This window comes from Triticum dicoccoides, chromosome 6B (assembly GCF_002162155.2).
Source record: "Triticum dicoccoides isolate Atlit2015 ecotype Zavitan chromosome 6B, WEW_v2.0, whole genome shotgun sequence".
Taxonomy (NCBI): domain Eukaryota; kingdom Viridiplantae; phylum Streptophyta; class Magnoliopsida; order Poales; family Poaceae; genus Triticum; species Triticum dicoccoides.
Window position 1 is genome coordinate 80,894,246 of NC_041391.1, and position 22,281 is coordinate 80,916,526.

Below are 22,281 nucleotides of genomic sequence, written 5' to 3' on the forward strand. Positions count from 1 at the left end.
ATGCATGCTTCGCTCATCCTCACCTACGCCATCGCTGCGCCCTAGGGTTAGACGATCGCCGCGCCTGCGTTCTGCCAGAACTGGTCGGGCACGCCGCATCCTACCTCTTGGCTCGATGGCTGGAGATGGAGGCGCTACCCCTCCAGGGAAGAAGCCGACTCCCAATGGGGCTGGTCGGGCTGCGGGGGTGCCACCCCCAGGTCATGGCAGCGGCCGGGGCGTGGTGCTGCCGGGTCCAGGCGCTGGCCGAGGAGCGCTGCAGGCGCCCGCTTCTGATTCTGGTGGTGGTAGCGCGCCGAACACTCATGTCGCCGCGACGCGCATGGCTGCCGGGGGGGCGGTGGGGAGGCCGCCGGCTTCGGCCTTGCTGCCTGGCGGGCGGGGCGGACCGGGCGTACCAGGCTCCGGTCTTCGGCCGCTTGCTCCGGGAGGTGCGGCGGTGGAAGTTGCGGGCAGGGGGGCCGTGCATCCTAGGCCGCTTGTGCCTTCAGGTCTGGTACTTAGACCGTCTCCTGCCGTGCAGAGCACTGCGGCCGTGGTAGCGGCGGGCTAGGGAGCTGCGCCTCTTAGGCCTCAGGCCCCTCCTCCCCATGTCGTTGCTCGCCCGCCCGGTTCTGCAGCAGCGCCCTGAGGTCAATGGGGGGATGACGGATACGATGCATATGGGACTGGCCAGCACCGTGGTTCTTCGTCCACGGGTGGTGGTCATGGTTATGCCTGGCAGAGTGATGGGTCCGTCGACAGGCCTTTCTTCAGCCCTTGAGGTGGCTTCGTCGAGGGGCCCTCGGATCCGGGTCAACGGCAGCGACAAGGTTACCGAGGCCATCGGGGTGGTCGGGGAGGCCGAGGTGGCCGGTACCGTCCACGTCATCTGCCACCACCTGTTATTGTCGACCAGACGACAGTTGACGGGCCTGCCGAGGAGCCTCTTCTGACTGGCCATGCTATGGAGGTGGTGACGGCTCTTGCTATTGTGCAGGTTCCAGAGATCGAGGTTATGACCGATGTGTCTGCGGAGTTGACAGATAGGTCTGAGGCTGATAGGGCATCCAAGTGGGCACGTAGGAAGCAAAAGATGCTTTGTTAGCGTTGCGGAGACAAGGGCCACTTCATTGCGGAGTGTGTGGCTCTGTTATGTGATACCTGCGGTAAACTGGCACACGACTCTCGGGAGTGTCCGCTACTGCGAGATCAGGCACCGTCACTCATGATGTATGGAGTGTATTGTGCTGAGTTAACTTTTTTTGAATCTCCAATTGAGCGAGGGGTTTCTGATGAGTCCACGAGTATGACCACGGGGATAGCCAAGGTCAACAGAGGGGAGGTGTCTGAGCCACAGATCATGCAGAGGCTCCGTGAGGTGGCCCCTGGGGAGTTCAAGTGGGACCTTGTCAGCCTCGCTGATAGGATGTTCAGGGTTGAGTTTCCTTGCATGGAGAATCTGCAGAGGTTGTTGAGCTTTGGGATGTGTAAGGTGCCAGGAACGGGTGGTATCTTTGAGTTTCAAGAGTGGAAGCTTGTTGAGCCTCAGGGCAAGCCGCTTACTCAGGCGTGGCTGCGATTCTCCGAGGCTCCCTCCAGGCCGCTGCAGGATGCTCGGGTTGTGGCCTGTTTGGGCATTTTTGTGGGGAAGCCTGAGCGTGTGGACATGGAGTTCACCAGAGCTCATGGGATTGCTCGGGTTTTGGTTAGTATTTTGAACATTGAGTATGTTTCGGAAGTGGTTAAGTTGGCTTATCGAGGCAGGATTTATGATCTTGTTATTGAGTTTGAGGATGAGAGCCTTCTGGTGGCACCGGCTCATGACTCTGACGCGGATATGCACGAGGGTGATGGCGGTGCGGGAGCACGGGAGCAGCCGGTCGAGGACCCTGGACGACAGCTGTCCAAGAGGCCGGGGTCTGAGCTTGCTTTGACCGGGGATGGAAAAGTCCCACCCATCGTGGTACCTTCGACGACTCTGAGATTTGGGTCTTTCGAGCCTTCTTCTGCTCCCCCAAGGATGTGGAGTGATCGGGTCGAGTCCGAGGAGGCTTTTGAGCTCGAGTTACCGGCTTTGGGGTTGGAGGGTGATGTGGACATGATTCCTGGGGGTCGGCAGGTGGCCACTCCCTCTCGTGCTTAGCACACGGTACCTCCTCAGGAGGTCACACAGCTTGTCGTACCTGACTTCTCGGGTGGGGCCCTGGGGCAGGCGGCCTCGGGTTGCTCTCCTTCTGCTGAGGAAGGGGATTCGGGGCAGGTGGCTCCCGTGTCCTTTTCTTTGCCAGGAGGGGGTCTAGGGCAGGGGGCCTCAGATACCTCTTCTCCCGTCGCGTCTACCTTTCGGCGGATGGCGGCTCTGCCTTCGGGAGAGGGCTCCGGGCAGCTGGCCCCGGTGCTTTCTCCCCCTTCGGCGCCTGTGCGGGTAGCTTCTTTGGTGCTGGGTGGGGAGCGAGGGCAGGTGGCCCTTGTTCTGCCTCCACCACCCACCGTAGTAGCTTCGCCGTGCGGGGCGCGCCACGAGTCTGAGGTCTTCGTCAGTGCTTGCCCACTCCCGAGCGAGGCTGTGGGTGAACCCGTGCAGATGGATCGGCCAGCTGGTTGGGATGCGGCAGGAGGCCGAACCCCGACCGCGATCTCTTGGGAGGAGGTCCTTGCGTCTGTAGGGATTCAGGATCCGGTATCTGAGGGGCACCGGGTGAGTGGCCATCTCCAGACACAGCCGGATGTGGACGACATTCAGCAGCGGTGCGCCATGAGGGCGGCCAAGCTTCGTGACGTGGAGGTCACTAATGGTATGTCAGTCAATACCTCTAATTCCATTTTGCATTTTTCAAATGATGAGATTGTTCAAAATGCAAATCAATTAGGAGTTTCGTTGGGTCGTAATGACAATGAAATTTCTAATTTTGTTAATGATCTTCTAGACCTAGAGGATGAGCGGGCCTTAGATGATTCGTAATATTGCGGCTGTTAAACCCATGAGTGATACTGAGGTTGATGCGCTCGGGGTCAGGGTGCTCGACAATTTTTGTGCGGATCTTATGCAACCTAATACTTACGAGGATGTAGAGGCTGATTCTACCGAGAGAGTTTTGGCTAGCCCCTCTGAGACTGGTTCTGAGGACCAGTTGCAGAGTCAAACTGTTCCCAAGCGCAAGTGGAAACGGAAGGTATACCTGGTATCCGTAGTGCGTAGGAGTGCTAGGATCCGTACGGCAAAAAAATTCCAAGATGAACTATGAAAGGAATATTCTGGAATAGCAGAGGTCTAAAGGACTTGGCTAAATGAAGGTTTCTTGCTGAGGCGTCTGTCGAGCATTGTTTAGATTTTATCGCTCTATCGGAGACAGGTAGAGATAACTTCGCGCCTGAATTTCTAAATACTTTATCGGGAGGTATAGATTTTGATTGGCAATGCTTGCCGCCGAGAGGGAGATTGGGTGGAATCCTTCTCGGAGTTAGGTGTGAAGCGCTTGAGGTTCGCAGTGTGGTCATGGGAGACTTTGCTGTCAAGTTTAGGGTGCGGTCGAAGGTTGATGGGTTTAATTGGGCTCTCGTTGCGTTATATGGTGGTGCACAGCCCGAGCTCAAGCCCGAGTTCTTGGCTGATCTTGTTCGGATTTGTGGTTCCGAGCAGTTGCCTATCCTGGTGGGGGTGATTTCAATATAATTAGATGGCGTGAGGATAAGAACAATGATAATTTTGATGGCCGATGGTCGTTCAGTTTAATACTATCATTCAAAGTTTGGACCTGAGAGAAATTGAGCTCTCGGGTAGAAAGTTTACCTGGGCTAACGCGATGCCAAATCCGACGTATGAGAAGTTGGATCGAGTGTTGGCCAGCGTCGATTGGGAACAGAAGTTTCCCCCGGTGACTGTCCAGGCCATGTCCCGTGGTATTTCTGACCATACGCTGTTATTTGTCAACTCTGGTAAACCCACCCACATGGGGAACAAAAATGTGTTCTCCTTTGAGTTCGCTTGGTTTGAACGAGAAGGCTTCCTTGATCTTGTGGCCAGAGAGTGGGCTAAGGATTTAGGAGGGAAGACTGCGCTTCAGCGCTGGCAGAATAAGATTAGGCACTTGAGGAGTTTCCTGCGTGGGTGGGCTAAGCATCTTAGCGGGATTTATAAGGTCGAATAGGAAAAGCTCCTTGCCCTTATTCAGTCCCTGGATGTAAAAGCAGAAACCACGATACTGCCGGCTGCGGAGCTTCATGCCAAGCTCGAGGCGGAATTGAGGCTGAAAGAACTTCTTAGAGAAGAAGAGTTGAAGTGGGCGTTGCGGGCCAAGGTCCGGCGAGTTGTCCAGGGGGACGCGAACACCCAGTTCTTTCACATGATCGCTAATGGTAAGCATCGAAAGAAGAGGATCTTTCAGCTTGAGCAAGATGAGGGTACAATTGTAGGACAGGAAAACCTAAAATTGTACATTACCGAGTAGTAGAAGCAGCTGTTTGGCGCTCCAGAAGAGAACTTTGTGTCTCTGGATGAGTCAAGGGTTGAGGATGTTCCTCAACTCACAGCGGTGGAGAATGATATTGTTGCGACTCCTTTCTCGGAGAAAGGGGTGCTGGAGGCCATCTCGCAAATGAAGAATAACAAGGCGCTGGGCCCTGATGGATTCCCAGCGGAGTTTTATAAGAAATGCTGGCATATCATTAAAGGGGATTTGTTGCCTATGTTTAATGATCTGTTTGCTGGACAGCTTCATCTTTTTCAGCTCAATTTTGGAACGATCACCCTTCTTCCTAAGAAAACAGAGGCTGTGAGAATTGAGCAATTCAGGCCAATCTGTCTTCTTAATGTTAGTTTCAAAATTTTTACCAAGGTCGGGACCAATAGGCTCACACAGATTGCGCATACTGTTGTGCAGCCTACCCAAACTGCTTTCATGCCGGACAGGAATATCCTTGAGGGGGTAGTGGTCCTTCATGAAATACTCCATGAAATCCACACGAAAAAACTGGATGGGGTTGTTTTCAAAGTGGATTTTGAAAAAGCGTACGACAAAGTCAAATGGCCATTCCTTCAACAGGCCTTGCGTATGAAGGGTTTTGATGAGGCTTGGCGACGCCAGGTAGAATCCTTTACGCAAAAAGGGAGTGTTAGAATTAAAGCAAATGATGATATCGGGCACTATTTCGAGACACACAAAGGCCTGATGCAAGGAGATCCAATGTCCCCTATTTTGTTCAACATTGTGGTTGACACGTTTGCAATCCTAATAGGTCGGGCAAAGGAGGCCGGTCAGGTGGGTGGCTTGGTGCCCAACCTAGTTGATGGGGGGGTGTCCATTCTGTAGTACGCTGATGATACAATCATCTTTATGGAGCATATCCTGGAAAAAGCGAGAAATATGATGCTGGTGTTATGCTTATTTGAACAATTGTCTGGGTTAAAGATTAACTTTCATAAAAGTGAGTTGTTCTGCTTTGGTAGAGCCAAGGAGGAATAAGAGGCTTATAGGCAATTGTTTGGTTGTGAATTAGGGGCTTTACCTTTCACCTACCTAGGTATACCCATTCACCATCGTAAGCTAACAAACCGAGAGTGGAAATGCATCGAGGATCGGTTTGAAAAGAAACTTAGTTGCTGGAAGGGCAAACTTATGTCATATGGGGGCCGGTTAATTCTTATTAATTCGGTGCTCACGAGTATGCCGATGTTCCTACTATCTTTCTTTGAGGTTCCAGTTGGGGTTAGGAAAAGGCTGGACTTCTAGCGATCAAGATTTTTTTGGCAGAGTGATGAACTTAAGAGAAAGTATAGACTCGCCAAGTGGGATGTTATTTGTCGACCAAAGGACCAAGGGGGTTTGGGTATCGAAAATCTTGAGTTCAAGAACAGATGTCTGCTTAGTAAGTGGTTGTACAAGCTTTCATTTCCGACCGACGCAACTTGGGCGCAGATTCTTCGTAACAAGTATCTGCAGTCCAAAACTTTGTCACAGGTGACAGTGAGACCAACTGATTTGCCGTTTTGGAAGGGGCTTATGAGAGTCAAGGCAACTTTCTTTAATAGAACAAAGTTTATTGTCGGTGATGGCAATGATACACGTCTCTGGGAGGACACTTGGTTGAGTGATACACCATTAGCACTACAGTACCCAACCTTGTATCGTATTGTCCAGCGACGTGATGCGCTAGTTGCAATGATTATGCAGTCCATTCCCCTTAATATTCAGTTTCGGTGGGTGCTTGTTGGTGAGAGATGGGAAGCTTGGCTCCATTTGGTGCGTAGATTGATGGAAGTCCAGCTAGCTCAACAGCCCGATCAGTTGTGTTGGAAACTTACTAGGAATGGACAATTTACTGTAAAGTCGATGTACATCGATGTTATTAACTCCGCTGTCATTCCTAGCTCCAAACATGTTTGGAAAGTAAAAGTGCCTTTGAAAATTAAAGTGTTTATGTGGTTTGTCCATAAACATGTTATTTTAACAAAGGATAACTTGGTCAAGCGCAATTGGACAGGATCTACTAGGTGTAGTTTCTGTGATCGGGACGAGACCATTAAGCATCTCTTCCTTGACTGTCCTTTGGCGAGAATTTTGTGACGCACCGTGCAAATCGCCTTTAACATTACTCCTCCGAGTACGGTCGGGTCGTTATTTGGAACGTGGCTGGATGGGATAGAGTCCGATACAGCTAGACATATTCGTGTAGGAGTGTATGCATTGTTATGGGCAATTTGGAACTGCAGAAATGATTTGGTTTTTAACAGAATAACTACTATTCATTTTTTGCAGGTTATATTCCGTGCTACGGCGCTCGTCCGTATGTGGTCCTTACTCACTCCGACGGAGGCCAGTGAGCGTTTGGTTACTGGACCTGTCCGGTGGGAGATGGTAGCGCGGGATATCTTCAACCGGTTTGGTTGGCGGTCATGTAATAGGATAGGCAATTAGTTTTCCTATCTTTATTTTGACAGTCGGTTGTGGCTCTTTGGCCTTTTTTTGGTTTAGCATCGAGGCTCTTTGTGAGCTCGCATTTATTTTGTTGAAGACTATGACATTGTTGGACCTATTTTATTTTATTGAAGTGGCCGTATGCATCATTCTGATGCAGAGGCCGGGGAATCCCCTTTTCGAAAAAAAACAGTTTCTAACATACTTTTGAGGAAATCTGTTAGAATTGATATCTAGGCAAGCAAACAATTCACCAAACACTTAAGAGTGCATTGTCTACATGAAGGAAGTAAGGAGACGGAGGTAGAAGAGGATAGAGACTTGAGATGTATATAAATGAAGGAGGCCACTATGATTGATTTAATGTTAATGGTAAAACTATAGGGGATATGGGACAAGGGATCACCTGCTTACATGGCGGAGGCTGAAGATGCTGGGCGGAGGCGGGCGATGCTTGCGGTTGCGGGGCGGTGTAGCGACAGAACTCGCCGCGGTGCTTCGGGTGAGAGATGAGACCCAGGTGGATGCGGCTTGGTGTCAGTGAGGACGACGTCGGGGGGAGCATGGCTTCTTGTTGGTGAGGACGACGGACACCGACGGGGCTCCAAGCCTCCATCTACTGGCGCTGCGAGGGAGGAGAACGGGAGTCGGCGTCGGGCGGAACTAGCGGCAGAGGGCGATGCTTCGTTATGAGGCTGCCGCCGTGTGGGTGGGAGATCGGGCGGTGCGCGGGGTTGGCTTGAAGTCGGCGCAGGTTGGATCGGGGAGGTTGAAGAATGGGGAGGTGGGTAGATGGCATCGTGGGGAAAGAAATATCTGGAAAAATTCGAGAGACGCGGGAAGTTTAGGCGGTAAAGAAAATATTTTGAGATCCCCAAATCTGATTACTAGGAAAAAATAATTTTGTTGGCAGCAATCAACCATGTATTGATAAATATTACTGTAGTATTTGTTTCTAAAAAAGGGTAAATGTTATTTTTGGGCTATTTCTTTTTGTTGGATAAAATTGCATTCATATGATGGGCTCGTGCACAAAAGGAAACATGAAAAGAACAGGGCGCTTCGGGCGTCGTCTGATCGAGCGTGCGAAGGAGCGATTTCTTGTAATACTCACATAGTTTAATAAAAAAATAAAGCTCGTGCAATCGTAGATCAACGGGGCGGAGTGCAACTTAGGAAAATAAAAGTTGTGTCCTCGACCTGTGAGCGTGACCCGGTAGTAAAAATAAAAGGAAACTCATAGGCCGAAGAGGCAACAGGAATGTACGTCATCAAGGCATTGACACCATCGCATACACGTCCAGATGGAAAGGCTCTATCAACGACGTGCCATAGTGAAACTCTAACCCTCGCGTATCTACGAGCTAGAAGCCCCCCCTTCTTTTCCGAGGGGAGTTGCGTAAATTCGTGGATAATTAAGGTTTTCTGTCTGGACAGTACAATATTGCAAAGGTACTACTATTATAGAGGGTATTATTAAGGTTACAATCAAATACAAAAATGTCTTTTTTTGCCGGAAAACTTTCAATCTATTTATCTTCAATCATGGCAGTACAACAAACATCAGAAATAAAAATTACATCCAGATTCGTAGACCATCTAGCGACGACTAAAAGCACTAAAGCGAGCCGAAAGTGCGTCGCCGTCATCGCCCCTCCATCGCCGGAGTCGGGCACAACTTGTTATATTAGACATTCGGAAAGTCGTGATGCTAAGGCCCCATAGGACCAGCACCCCAGAACAGCAACCGCCGCCGATGAAAAATAACGTAGATCGGAAGGATCCAAACCGAAGACACACGAACATAGACGAACAATGACGAGATCTAAGCAAATCCACTAAAAATAGATCTGCTGGAGACACACCTCCCCACACCCCCAACGATACTAGACGCACCGCCGGAACGGGGGCTAGGCGGGGAGACCTTTATTCCATCTTCAGGGAGCCGCCGTTGTCTCACCTTCCCGAGCAGGACACAAACTATAGCAAGATTGTGAAAAATGACTAAAAACGGAGCCCTCCCATGAGCCCTTGGCAGGATCCACCGTGCCTCCATGGCCCTAGGGCCACCGGAGACAAGGCGGACAGGCGTATGCTAGACAAAGATTTACAAAAATGCATCTTGATTCATTCTTTGGTGTGGTTACTTCGGTCATGTTTGAATTTTAGCACAACTAATTTTTATAGCTATCTGATTTTAAATTTTTTGATTATTCAAAATTCTCATAAGCCAAGATAAGAAAACAATCGCGTATTAAAGCGTCTCACGCATCGTCTCTAAGTTAATTAAAATTACATACTTATTTTCTAAATGACTAATTATAAGAAAAGTTTCTGGCGTTATGTAAGCGTCTTAAGAAGGGTCCTTAGCCCGATAGTGTTCATACGTATAGAGACGAATACGAATAGCGTCTCAGAAAAAACGACTATGCGTGGCATTTTTGTTGTAGTGGAAATATAGTTCATCGATGAGATTCCTGCAGCCCAGCCAAGAGCAACCATTGTCGCCCCTCAACTGGTGACGCTCTCCTTGCCAGAGCGGCTCTCGTGGGCTGATGCATCAACCTTTGATCAGCCGGACCGACTTTGTGGCATACAGACCATGTCATCCTCCGCCCCAAAGCAGCCAGTGGCAAGGCCTACAACTTCTGATGACGCACCACCGGTTCAGATGCCGGCCGCTGAAGCAGCGGGGGGAGACCCAGCTGCAGCACATGCTCAGCGGACCAACCTGGTGGAACAGACTACTAAGCAGTCTAATGCTTCGGGACCGCCTGCTAAGCAGTCTGTAGGTCCAGAACCGACTGCTGATCAGTCCATCGGTCCGCAGGCGCGTGATCAACATAACAATGTAACAGCACTTCCTACTCAGCAAACCAACGCGTTGGGACGGCCTGCTCAACACACCAACATGTTGGCACCACCTGGGCACAAACCTGACATAGCTTCAACGCATGGTCAGCAATCCGATGCCTGTGCTCCTACAGCCCAGCAGTCTGTCACTGCAGCACCGCCAAATCAGCGGTCCAGCATAGATAACCAGTCTACTAATAAGTCTGACCAAGCATAATCGTCGGCTCGGCAGTCTACCGTGCAGGCTACCAGATGTTCTGCCAGAAATGCTTCAAGTACCAAGAAGTAAATGGCCAAAAAGGCTACAACCACGACCACGAGGAAGCGGAGCGGGAAAGTGAAGAGGAAAGAGAACGATTGCCTCTTACTTAAAGTACTCATCGCCCAGAACCAAATTAACAACAACTTGTTCGAATCGGGGAGTAATATTATTTCTGATGCCATGGATGATGAACAAGTAGCATTATTGCTTGCTAAAAGAAAAGCAGACATACTTGAAGCACGCAATTACGTCCATGGCCAGCCATTTCTTGTTGGTGAATACTTTGATGAGTGCAGCTCCAGTTGCCGTGAGCTACATGAATATTGCATGGATCAAATGTAAGAAGTTCATCACCATTTGCTAGTCCACTACAACAGAGATCATTTCCGACACGATGTTGGTTCCATCATTGTGAGTTTCGAGGACTTACATCTATTCTTCAACTTCAACGTGCTCGATGCCACTCTTGTTAGATGCGTGATTTTGTAAGTACTTAACAAACTCTGATCAACTTCTCCATACAAGGCTGTAAATGATAAACAGCTAACTGTATTTTATTCCTCTCAGGGGATTGAACGCACAGAGAAGACAAAGTGAGAGTGTGTATTTCATGGATCCCGCGTTTGCAAATGGCACAACATTACATGAAAAGGACCAACGAGACTAGGACGTTAACATGATCGTCCGTATCTTCGAAAGCACGTCCCATGCAGAATCATTTCTCTGGCCATATCATGAAGGGTAAGTCAAGTAAACAACCACACATACACTGATTGTCTTTCAGATTTTGACATCATTCGTAAGTTCATGGCTTTCTTAATATGTAGCAATCACTGGATATTGGTATTCATTGTTCCAAACAAGAACATAGTTTACTACATCGATTCTCTCAGAGAGTCAACAAACGCTCAGGATCTGACGCATCTTCAGCAATTCTTGGATAGGTATTGAATTCTATGATGTTGAAATTAATTTGCATTCATATATGGTTCAATAATTGATGTTGTCAAAATTCATCATCATTTGCAGTGTCCTTGCATTGTGGGTAACTAAAACAGGGAACCTGTTGAAGAGGAAACTACCACTGCAGCACCAGATCGTTTCTCTGGTAAACACACTAAAATTCATTATTTTTAGAAAATTTATCAAACAGTCTGCAAATACCTTTCCTTACGCTAGTCAAATGTTCAAGCTTCTAAATGAACCTCTTTATATTTTGTCCAAAGAAAATATAATACATCTAACACCCGTTAGGTTCTACCTAATAGGACAAATACATGACTAATTTTGTATAAAAAAATTCAGTGTCCTCAGCAAGAAGCAGGGACCAACCTTTGTGGATACTATGTTTGCAGACACGTGATCTCCATCTGCATATCTGTTGATAGTTGTGACCATCCTCGCGAATTAGTACCCGTAAGTCTATCTTAATTAATATCTTCTACTCCACTCATATGGCACATTCTGATCTTAAAAATATTGCAGCTCATATTAAAACCGAGGACCCCTGAACCGCTCCCGGCTGGTGAATTGCTGAAGGTTAGGAGATTTGTCAGCGACTTCTTTCTGGATCACTACATCAATCCCACTGGTGATAATGAAGATTTCAGCATGCGTTCTCCTGAAACATTGAGTAAGAGTTAGCCGCTAAACATATAATGCATGGATCGAATTGTTTTCCATCTGATGAGGTCTTCGTTTTTCGTACACTATGATTAATTATGTAATGCATATATGTGTTGACAAATCATTGGAATTTAGCTACCATATGTTCAATTGCAATTGTTGCGAAATCTGATGAATGTTCTTCCTGTGGACACTATTTTTTCAATTGAATAATGTGGCGAATTTGCTTTTTGCGTGCCGATTCAAAATGAGATATTTTTGTTTACTTGTTCAATTGAATATTGTGGCGAATTTGCTTTTTGCGTGCCAACTCAAAAAGTGATATTTTTGTTTATTTGTTCATTTGAATATTGTGGTGAATTTGCTTTTCGTGTGCCGATTCAAAACGGGATATTTTTGTTTTAACGTGGCAATTGCTCCACACACGGTTCAACTAAATGAGTGTATGCGATCCACGTTAGAAAGCATACGTCAATCGTAGCGGAACCGTCGGTGATACACAGCAGATCGCAAACGATTTGTAGTGCTACTACGTGTGCGTAGGTTCTTCGGAACCGTTTGTGATATCGCGTTATCGCACATGAGAACTGGGAGTAAACCGTGCCCAATGCAAAATACAATCCCAGTCATATTTTTTCAGGAAACTTGTGGGATCCCAAACGAAAAGCACACGTCACTCTTGCGGCACCTAACAAATCACAAATGGTCAGGAACACTTGTATCTGTGCGAAGGGGCTCCTGAACTGTTTGTGATATAACATTATCACAGACGGTAATTGTTGGAAAACGTGTGTGATGGAGTCCAGCATGGCAGACGGGCTACGTAGAAAACTCGCGTGCGATAGGGTACAAATCACACACAGTTCATATGTTGGTCCGTGTGCCTTAGATACTGTTTCCGAAACGGTTTGTTACGACAAATTGTATGGTTTCACTACGTCATTAGAAACACTTAATCACTGATACCACAAGTGCGAAAGAATTTTGGAAGGCCTCTGGATCACTGTTCCATATCCCCGACGGTTTCTGGGTCATGTGGGAAGGACCCCCTATCGCACATACTCACTTGGCGACGGTTCCGAAGGCCGTCGCGGAAAGGGGTTAAAAAGAGTTTGTTTTGGACCGATGCACACCAGTGTATGTAGACATGATCGAGACACATCTCCGATCAATAATCAATATCAGAACCTGGATGCTCATATTGGTTCCTACATATTCTATAAAGATCTTTATTGGTCAAATCGCAATAACAACATACGTTATTACCTTTGTCATCGGTATGTTACTTGCCCAAGATCCAATCGTCGGTATCCTCATACGTAGTTCAATCTCGTTACCAGCAAGTCTCTTTACTCGTTCCGTAATGCATCATCCCGCAACTAACTCATTAGTCACATTGCTTGCAAGGCTTATTGTGATGTGCATTACCGAGAGGGCCCAGAGATACATCTCCGATATTCTGAGTGAGAAATCCTAATCTCGATCTATGTCAAGTCAACAGATACCTTCGGAGACACCCGTAGAGCATCTTTATAATCATCCAGTTACGTTGTGACGTTTGATAGCACACAAGGTCTTCCTCCGGTATTCGGGAGTTGCATAATCTCATAGTTAGAGGAATATGTATAAGTCATGAAGAAAGCAATAGCAATAAAACTTAACGATCATTATGCTAAGCTAACAGATGGGTATTGTCCATCACATCATTCTCTAATGATGTGATCCCTTCATCAAATGACAACACATGTCTATGGTCAGGAAACTTAACCATCATTGATTAACGAGCTAGTCAAGTAGAGGCATACTAGGGACACCCTGTTTTGTCTATGTATTCACACATGTACTAAGTTTCCGATTAATACAATTCTAGCATGAATAATAAACATTTATCATGATTTAAGGAAATATAAATAACAACTTTATTATTGCCTCTAATACATATTTCCTTCACTTTTCCATTCCAGAACTGTAAAATTTCTTCAACTTATGGCCTTAGGTGCACATCAACGTCGTTGCCGGGTTGCTTACACTACTAGGGAAAACCTTATACATAGAAATTTAGCAACGGCGCGGGTCAAAAAAGGGCGCTAGTGCTAGATAGCAGTAGCGATCAATGGAAAACCGCGCTACAGATACAATCTTAGCAGTAGCGCGTGTAGTGGCAAAAGCGCTACTACTAATATTCCAATTGCTAGAATGATAGGCTACACATAGCAGTAGCGGGCCTGGAGGAAACGCGCTACCGCTAGGGCATAAGTAGCAGCGCGTTTCCTAAGAAGAGCGCTACTACTAACGGAAATAAAATAAGATGAAAAACAAATAGAAAAGTAAATGAAAATGAAAGAAATAGAAAAATGAGAAAGGAAAAAATAAAATGTAAAGCAAAATAAATGAAAAAGCGAAAAACGTTGGAAGACATAGCAGCAGCGTGTGTTTGTAAGATGCCCTGTAGCTAACGTAGCTGCAGCGCGTGTCCTAGACCCCCGCTATAGAAACAGAAAAGGAAATTAAAAAATGGACGAAAATTACATAGCTATAGCAGCAGCGCGTTTTGTGAAAACCGCTATGGCTATCTTAGCTAGAACGCATTTCACCAAACGTGCTACCGCTAAGTTTGACTTAACCAAAAAACCGTTTCCCCCCGGCCACCACTTTTCCCCCAAATCCCTCAACCCACCGCGCGCGCCGCCATCTCCCTGATTCGCCGTCGCCCCACTTCGCCGCCGTCACTTGCCGACGTCGACGGCACCAGAGCTGTGCGCCGTCGATGCCACCGGAGCCGCCCCAACGCCACGGAGCCGCGCGGCCTCGTCAACACCACCAGAGCCGCCGTCGACGCCACCGGATCCTCCCTCGCCGTCACCGGAGACGCCCCTGCCTCCCTCGCCGTCACCGGAGACGCCCCTGCCTCCCTCGCCACCACTGCCTCCGTCGCCACCACCGGAGCCATCCTCTGTAAGGCCCCACCCCTCCACTCTCTCTCATGCATAGGTTAGCTAGTTTAATTAGGATAATTATCTAGGTTAGGGAAAAATTTTAGTTAGGGCTTTGACAGAGAAGTAGTTAGGTTAACTAGTTTAATTAGGTTAATTATCAAGGTTAGTGCGAAAATTTAGTTAGGGCTTTGAGAGAGAACTAGTCAGGTTAACTAGTTTAATTAGGTTAATTATCTAGGTTAATTAGTGCAAAAATTTATTTTGGGCTTTGACAGAGAACTAGCTGCGTTAACTAGTTTAATTAGGGTTAATTATCTAGGTAAACTAGATTAACTAACTAGGTTAAATAGGTAGGTTAATTAGGTTCGTTGGATTAACAAGCTAGGTTAAGTAGGCTGGCTAGGTTAGAGGAAATTTTTATTTTAGAGCATTAGGTCAGAAGGGTTAGAGAAATGGAGTTCCTTTGCAATTTAATTGGGTTCTGTCCTAGGCAGAGAAGGGTTAAAGATAATAGTGTGTGTTTGTGTGAGAGAGAGGAATAGCTAGATCAACATAATTTGGGTTCTGTCCTAGGCAGAGAAGTGTTTAGTGAGGTCATTTTGCAAAGGTTTTTGATTTTTGAAAAGACCACTATTTTTCAAGGAAAAGAATTTAGGCAAATTTTATTTTTCATTGAAGTGGTCATGTTATATCTTTTCATTGAAGTTGTTCGATTGTGCCCAAGTGGCTTTGTTGTTTCCAGGGAATGATGCTGAGTGGCCTATGTTTTGCCGGAATGTTGATTCATTTCTGTTCCGGCAAATTTCAGGTTCTCGATTTGTCCACTTTTTAGCAAAGGTCATGCTGAAATTTTCCGTGAATTTCGGCATGACTTGTGCTACAAACTAGGACATATTGAGTGCCCGGGATTTGCCGCACCAGGAAGGAGTCAACATTCCTGCAGAACAATAGTCCTTTTTTATGTCATTATTCATTTTATTAGGTCTAGAATTAATTGACTAGATTTAATCATAGGAAACATGGATAGCAACGATGAAGGACAGGGTTCTGGTGATTGTGACGACGTCTACCGGGCTGCAGACGAATATTTTAGCCTTACCGAGGATCAACCGATGTTGTTGCTGGGCCCACTGGTGGCATAGGGGACTGAGACCGACACACAGACCGGTGCTGAGACTGAGACCGGCGCTGAGATTCAGACCGGCATCGAGACCGGCACTGAGACCGGTGCTGCCTCGCGGAGCGGAGCCGGTGTAGAACCGAAAGCAAAGAGGCAACGGGTTCCTAACAAACTCAGGACTACTAGACTGGTGGTCACGGAGGTGGACGACGGCAATTTTGAGCCAAAGGCGCCCGAGGAAGCGCACGCGTGCTACGGCAATCAAATAGGTTGCATCGTACAGGGTTTGAGCGTCATGAGTCGGTGCCTGAATTACCATCTTAACGTATTATTGACAACCTTCCGGTAGTAAAGAAGTCTAGGAAGAGAGCGAGGAAAGGCAAAAAAGCTGATTCTATGATCCAGCTGCCTCAGCAGCCTCGGCTTCAGGACCGTATAGATATCCCTGATGCGGATAAATGGCATATCCCCGGTCAACCAATCCTACCTGCAACAACGCTACGGGCCAGATTCGGTGATCTAAGGAGACTTCATGACCATGTGCTGCGGGTAGAGAAAGGCCTCATCGCCTTGAAAGATCTAGGATACCCACTCTACGTGGTTAACGTTCCGTGGCAAATGTCGTACGTCGATAGCTTCCCTGCAGATAAGTTCTTCCTCCGATTCGATTACATATTCGACATGTTTCACGTGAAGAAGCTGGATTTTACGTTTGTCCACCTTTATGCCTTGCACATGAACTACATCATTGGGGTTGAGCAGATACGTCATATTTGTGTTGCTGACCCGTACTACATGCACGAGGGCTTCTTGGGAGTCTGTGCAGAGCAGCGTGAATACGCGAGGGATTACATCGTCAGTTTCATGCTCGCCAATAAGGACAAGGAGGCGATTCTCGTGCCTTATCATCCCGTGTAAGTCATCCACGCTGCTATCCTTCCTTTGATTTCAATAATTCATTTGCACGGTGGAGGCTAATTAATTTGAGGTGTACTTATTTTGCGCAGTGGCGGGCGCGCCGTCCTCATCATCCTCTACCCCCGATTCTCCCACGCTCTTTACTTCGACTCGTCGAAGAACATTCACAAAAAGGATTACACCGACATCAAAGATGTTCTCGACAGTGCTATGTTTTACTACCAAGCAAGGGGTGGAGAGGTTAGGGACAAGAAGAGAAGGGGCGGCAGGGCCGCCTTCAGCCATAAGACCAACTTCTGCTACATCCAGCAACCGAACGTTTCTCTTAATGATGGATTCTATGTCCTACACCACATGCTGGAGTACAGACGGGATCAACAGAACCTTCACATGTCACCTAGATCTGGCGATGCCCATATTCTGCAATGGGCAAAGGACATAGGAGATATCGAGGATCATCAACTTCGAGCTGAGTTCTATAACATCCAGCTTGAACTTGCCCGAATCATCATGAAAGAGGTCGTCGGAAAAACAGGGATGTTCTACGGAGAAGGACAAATGTCGCGGGAAGACGTCCGAACATGGATAGCCTCTCAGCGTCTCGACATGAAGCCTTTCACTAAGCTCGGGGACTATCTCCCTGACCTCGATGGATCGCACGGCATGTTAGCGTGATTGTCGATATATGACAATGTGTCTGTTTAGTCCATACTTTCTGTATGACAAAACTTTGAGTTATGCGAAGTGAAACTTTATTTGTGATGTAATTAAACCGTCCTCCTCCTCTACTAGCGAAGATCACTCTAGTTAGGGCATTTTGGGTACGATGAACTTGGTTATTGATGCTTATGATATGTTGTTTCTATTTTTGTCAAGTCTGTCTCTTTCTGTTTCTCAACTATATATGTTGCATATCATCGACTCATGTGACGATGCTGGTGCATAGATCATCGATGGCGAAGAAGTGCTACGCCAGGAGTATATATACAATGAGTGGCCGGAGTGTCAGGCCCAGGTGTTACCGGTTTCCGGTTTCTGAGCGACAGGCAGTAGTTAGTTTAGGTTCACGCTAATGCGAGAGAGGGATACGAACTCATGTACTCAAAGTGATAGCTCTTCTCGCGTATACCATTGTTTAGATGGATGACAATGTATTTGCAAGTAATCAAGGACTTGTATCGCTATTTTCGAGATGATGACGAGAGACCACTTTGTGTTGGATGATGATTATGATGAGACTATTTGTATGTATATGCTATGATTACCTTCGTGGTCTTGCAGGCATTTGTATGTGTATCATGATGACATTTCTATGTGCTAAAGATTCTTCTATAAAGCCTGTTCAAATACAAAACAAATATGCCAAAAAAAACTGTTAAATTAGCAGTAGTGAGTGTATAAAAGTTAGCAGCAGTGCCGCGGTAGCAGTAGCGCGTCATTGCAAAGGGCGCTAGAGCTACTAGCAGTAGCGAGCTTCCAATAACCGCGTTGCTGCTACACTTGTGTAGCAGTAGCGCGGGTAACCACACGCTATTGCTATGTGTTAGCTGTAGCGCCCTATTAGTAGCACCCCTCCCCGCGCTACTGATACACCTAAAACCCGCGCTGCTGCTTGCCTTTTCCCTAGTAGTGTTAGGGCCTTGGATAACCACTGGCATCATAATGAACTTCCGCTTCATGCACAACCAAGGAGGAAGGTTATAGATACATAGAATCATGGGCCAGGTGCTTAAACCAAACCATATGTCCTAGTGTCACCTGCAAAGTTCTCCCACTTTCTCTCGATTTTTCTCTAATGCGACCCATCAGTGTGTGCTCTAAACTTCTCGTCTTTCTTACGGTCCTCTTTGTGCCATCGCATCAACTTAGAATTCTCTTTGTTTCTGACAGACGTTTCAACCGTGGTATTATAGGAGCATACCACATCGCCTTGGCAGGAACCCTCTTCCTGGGGCACTCGCCATCAACATCAAAAGGGTTATCTCGTCTGATCTTATACCGCAAGGCACCGCATACCAGGCATGCGTTCAAATCCTCATACGCACCGCAGTAGAGGATGCAGTCATTAGGGCATGCATGTATCTTCTGCACTTCCAATCCTAGAGGGCATAGAACCTTCTTTGCTCCGTACATATTGTCGGGCAATTCGTTATCCTTTGCAAGCTTCTTCTTCAATATTTTCATTAGCTTATCAAATTCGTTGTTAGATACACCATTGTCTGCCTTCCATTGCAGAAATTCCAGTGTGGTGCCGAGTTTTGTGTTGCCATCATCGCAATTGGGGTAAAACCCTTTTTTGTGACCCTCTAACATGCGATCGAACTTCAACTTCTCCTTGTCACTTTGGCCTTGTCTCTTTGCATCAACAATGACATGGCGAAGATCATCATCGGGCACATCCTCTGGTTCCTCTTGATCTTCAGCTTCCTCCATTGCAGCATCACCGTATTCAGGGGGCAGATAGTTGTCATCATCCTCTCCTTCTTCGTTGTCTTCCATCATAACCCCTGTTTCTCTGTGCTTGGTCCAAACATTATAGTGTGGCATGAAACCCTTCTCAAGCAGGTGGATGTGAAGGGTTTTCGAGTCAGAGTAAGACTTCGTATTCTCACATCTAGGGCATGGACAACATATAAAACCATTCTGCTTGTTTTCCTCAGCCACTTCGAGAAAATTATACACGCCCTTAATGTACTCGGAGGTGCGTCTGTCACCGTACATCCATTGCCGGTTCATATGCGTGCATTATATATAATTAAGTGTGTCAAAAACCATTACAGAGCATCATGAATAGAGAAGTGATCAAATTAATAGAAGTTCATCATCACATTAAAACCAAAGTACAGTAGTGATCAAATGTTATTATTGAAAAAATAAATACATAAAGTTCATACATGGTTCTCATTGAATAACATATAGCTCTCTAGAGCATCTAATTGAACCATACATTGAAACTATGTAAAACATTTCAATGCAACAACAAATGCGATCATAATCGCAACTAAGGTAACAATTGATCCAACGGCATAATGATACCAAGCCTCAGTATGAATGACATATTTTCTATTCTTTCTAATCTTCAAGCGCATTGCATCCATCTTGATCTTGTGATCATCGACGACATCCGCAACATGCAAATCCAACCTCATCTTCTCCTCCTCGATTCTTTTCAATTTTTTCTTCAACTAGTTGTTTTTTTCAACTAAATTTAACCTCTCGTTAATAGGGTCAGTTGGAATTTCCGGTTCACATACCTCCTAGAAAAAAACATCTATGTCACGTTGGTCGGCATAATTGTCATAAACACTAAATGAAACAAATAGTTATAAAAGACAATATATATCACATCCGAATCACAGACAGGACGAGGGCCGACGGAGGCAGATAGCAAAACAATGGTACTATGTAATAACAAACAATAATAAAAGTAATAAAATTATACATGTATCTACCTAAATCATACAAGTAAGAATTTTTTTTATTTTATAAATAAGATAAGAACAAGAGGTTCACCATGGTGATGCCGGCGACAAGATCAGCCCGGGCGATCGATGGCGGTGAGGACGAGGATGGGACAGGACGGACCGCCAAACCTAGACAAATCTTGAGGAAAATGGAGCTTGGATAAGGAGCTTCGAGAGTAGAAAGCTTAAGTGTGGCTCGGGCATTTCATCGAACACCTCATGTTTATAGGAGGTGAGATAGAGCACCACAAAGCTCTCCCATGGTAGGGGCGGGGGTATATATAGGCCTCTCTTTAGTCCCGGCTTGTAGCTAAAACCGGGAGTAAAGGACAATCTTTGGTCCGAGTTCCAGCCACCTACCGGGACAAAGGTTATGGGCCAGGAGCGAGGCACATTGCTTCCGGTTCGTGTCTGGAACCGGGACCAAAGGGGTCAGACGAATCGGGACCAATGGCCCCCGAGGCCCGGCCGGCGCCTTGGCCTTAGGAACCGGGACTGATGCCCCATTTGGTCCCGGTTCTTGAGTGAACCGGGATTAATGCCCTTACCCAGGCCTCAATCAAAGCCCTGTTTTCTACTAGTGAGTGATACCCTAGCCAAGAGAGAAGGAAGGGTATGTCGGTGTTGGCTGGAAGCAGAGCGTGTGATGTTACAATATGCATGTAAAGAATTGCTGGCGTGGATGGACCCCTGAGTTGGACATGTTGCATGTTTAGGTAAATAGAAATACTGGGGATCACCCTCTTAGGTATATAGGATGAGCTTACAAAGCTGATAATGAGTTTACACTGAATATGAAAATTATAAAAACGGTAAGAAACAAAGTTGTCATCGGAGAAAAAGGTTGGGTAACACCTTTTCCACTAACGTCACACATTACACATAAATCACTGATAGTTAATTGTGTCCAACTCATGTACTAGCAGAACTACCGCGGATATCTTGCACACAATGAAAAGTCTTCTTCCATATTATACTGCCTGCTTGTCATTCTTGCTCCACATGTTAACTGATAATTTGTTGCACTATCACCATTCACCTCCAATTTCTGAAATGATTGAGCAGCTTCCAATTGCAACTCCACTTGTCTCATGGTTGGTCGTTCATCACCTCTTAATTTTACACATGCTACCGCAAGTGAAGCAATTTCATCAATTTGGTTGCCACCATCGCTCAAAACTTGTTGATCTAATATCTCGAACAAATTACCTTCCGCAAATAAGATACCAAAATGTGCCACAAGACCATCACCTTCGTAAGCCATATATGTGAATGGCTTCTTTCTAATCATTAACTCTATAAGCATAACACCAAAGCTATAAACATCACTTTTCTCTGTCAGGCGCCATGTGTGCATGTACATCAGATCTAGATATCCTAGTGTACCTTGCACATTTGTTGTTAGCCCCGATTAGTCTAATGGAATGTACCTTGAAGCTCCAAAGTCTGCTACCTTTGCTGTCAGAGTATCATCCAAAAGTATGTTAGCAGGTTTCATATCTCTGTGGATGATAGGTACTAAAGCTGTTGAGTGAGGATGGGCAATAGATTTGGCCGTTTTAGTTGCTATCCGAAGCCTATCATCCCAAGGTAATGATCTTGGTCCTTCAACATGAAGATGATCATAAAGAGTTCCATTGGATATGAACTCGTAGACCAACAATGGGACTTCTGTTTCAAGGCAGCAACCATATAGTTTTACTACACTCCTATGGTTGATTTGTGATGGGATGGCGACCTCATTAATAATCATCAATTTCCCTTTGAACAACCATCTTTGGTTTCTTGATGGCTACAACATGGATGTCTAACAAAATTCCTTTATAGACGGTACCATGCCCCCAACCACCAAGTTGACGATCTTTATCAAAATTGTTTGTTGCCTTCTCTATCTCTTCCAAGGATATGATCATTCTCTCCACAATATCAGCTCTTTGAGATACCAATTGTTGTAGCAGTTGTCCATGATTTTGCTCGAAATACTTTCGCTTCAACAATTGTGCCCTCTCATGCTTAAACTTGTAGGAAATAAAGTGTGCAATGATGACCCCAAGTACGATAGAAGTCACACTTGCAACTCCAAAAAGAATGCCGAAACCTGAAACATAAAACTACTCACTATCATTCATTTTCTTTGGTATATGTTTAAATACAATGCGTAAATATTTCTAATAACTTTTTTTCATAGTGCCCTTGTTTTATTAGG

General features: G+C 46.2%; 1 pseudogene; it reads right to left on the reverse strand.

Moving 5' to 3' along the window:
- Positions 1-22,281, reverse strand: part of LOC119320789 — a 142,913-nt pseudogene that overhangs the window by 71,166 nt on the left and 49,466 nt on the right.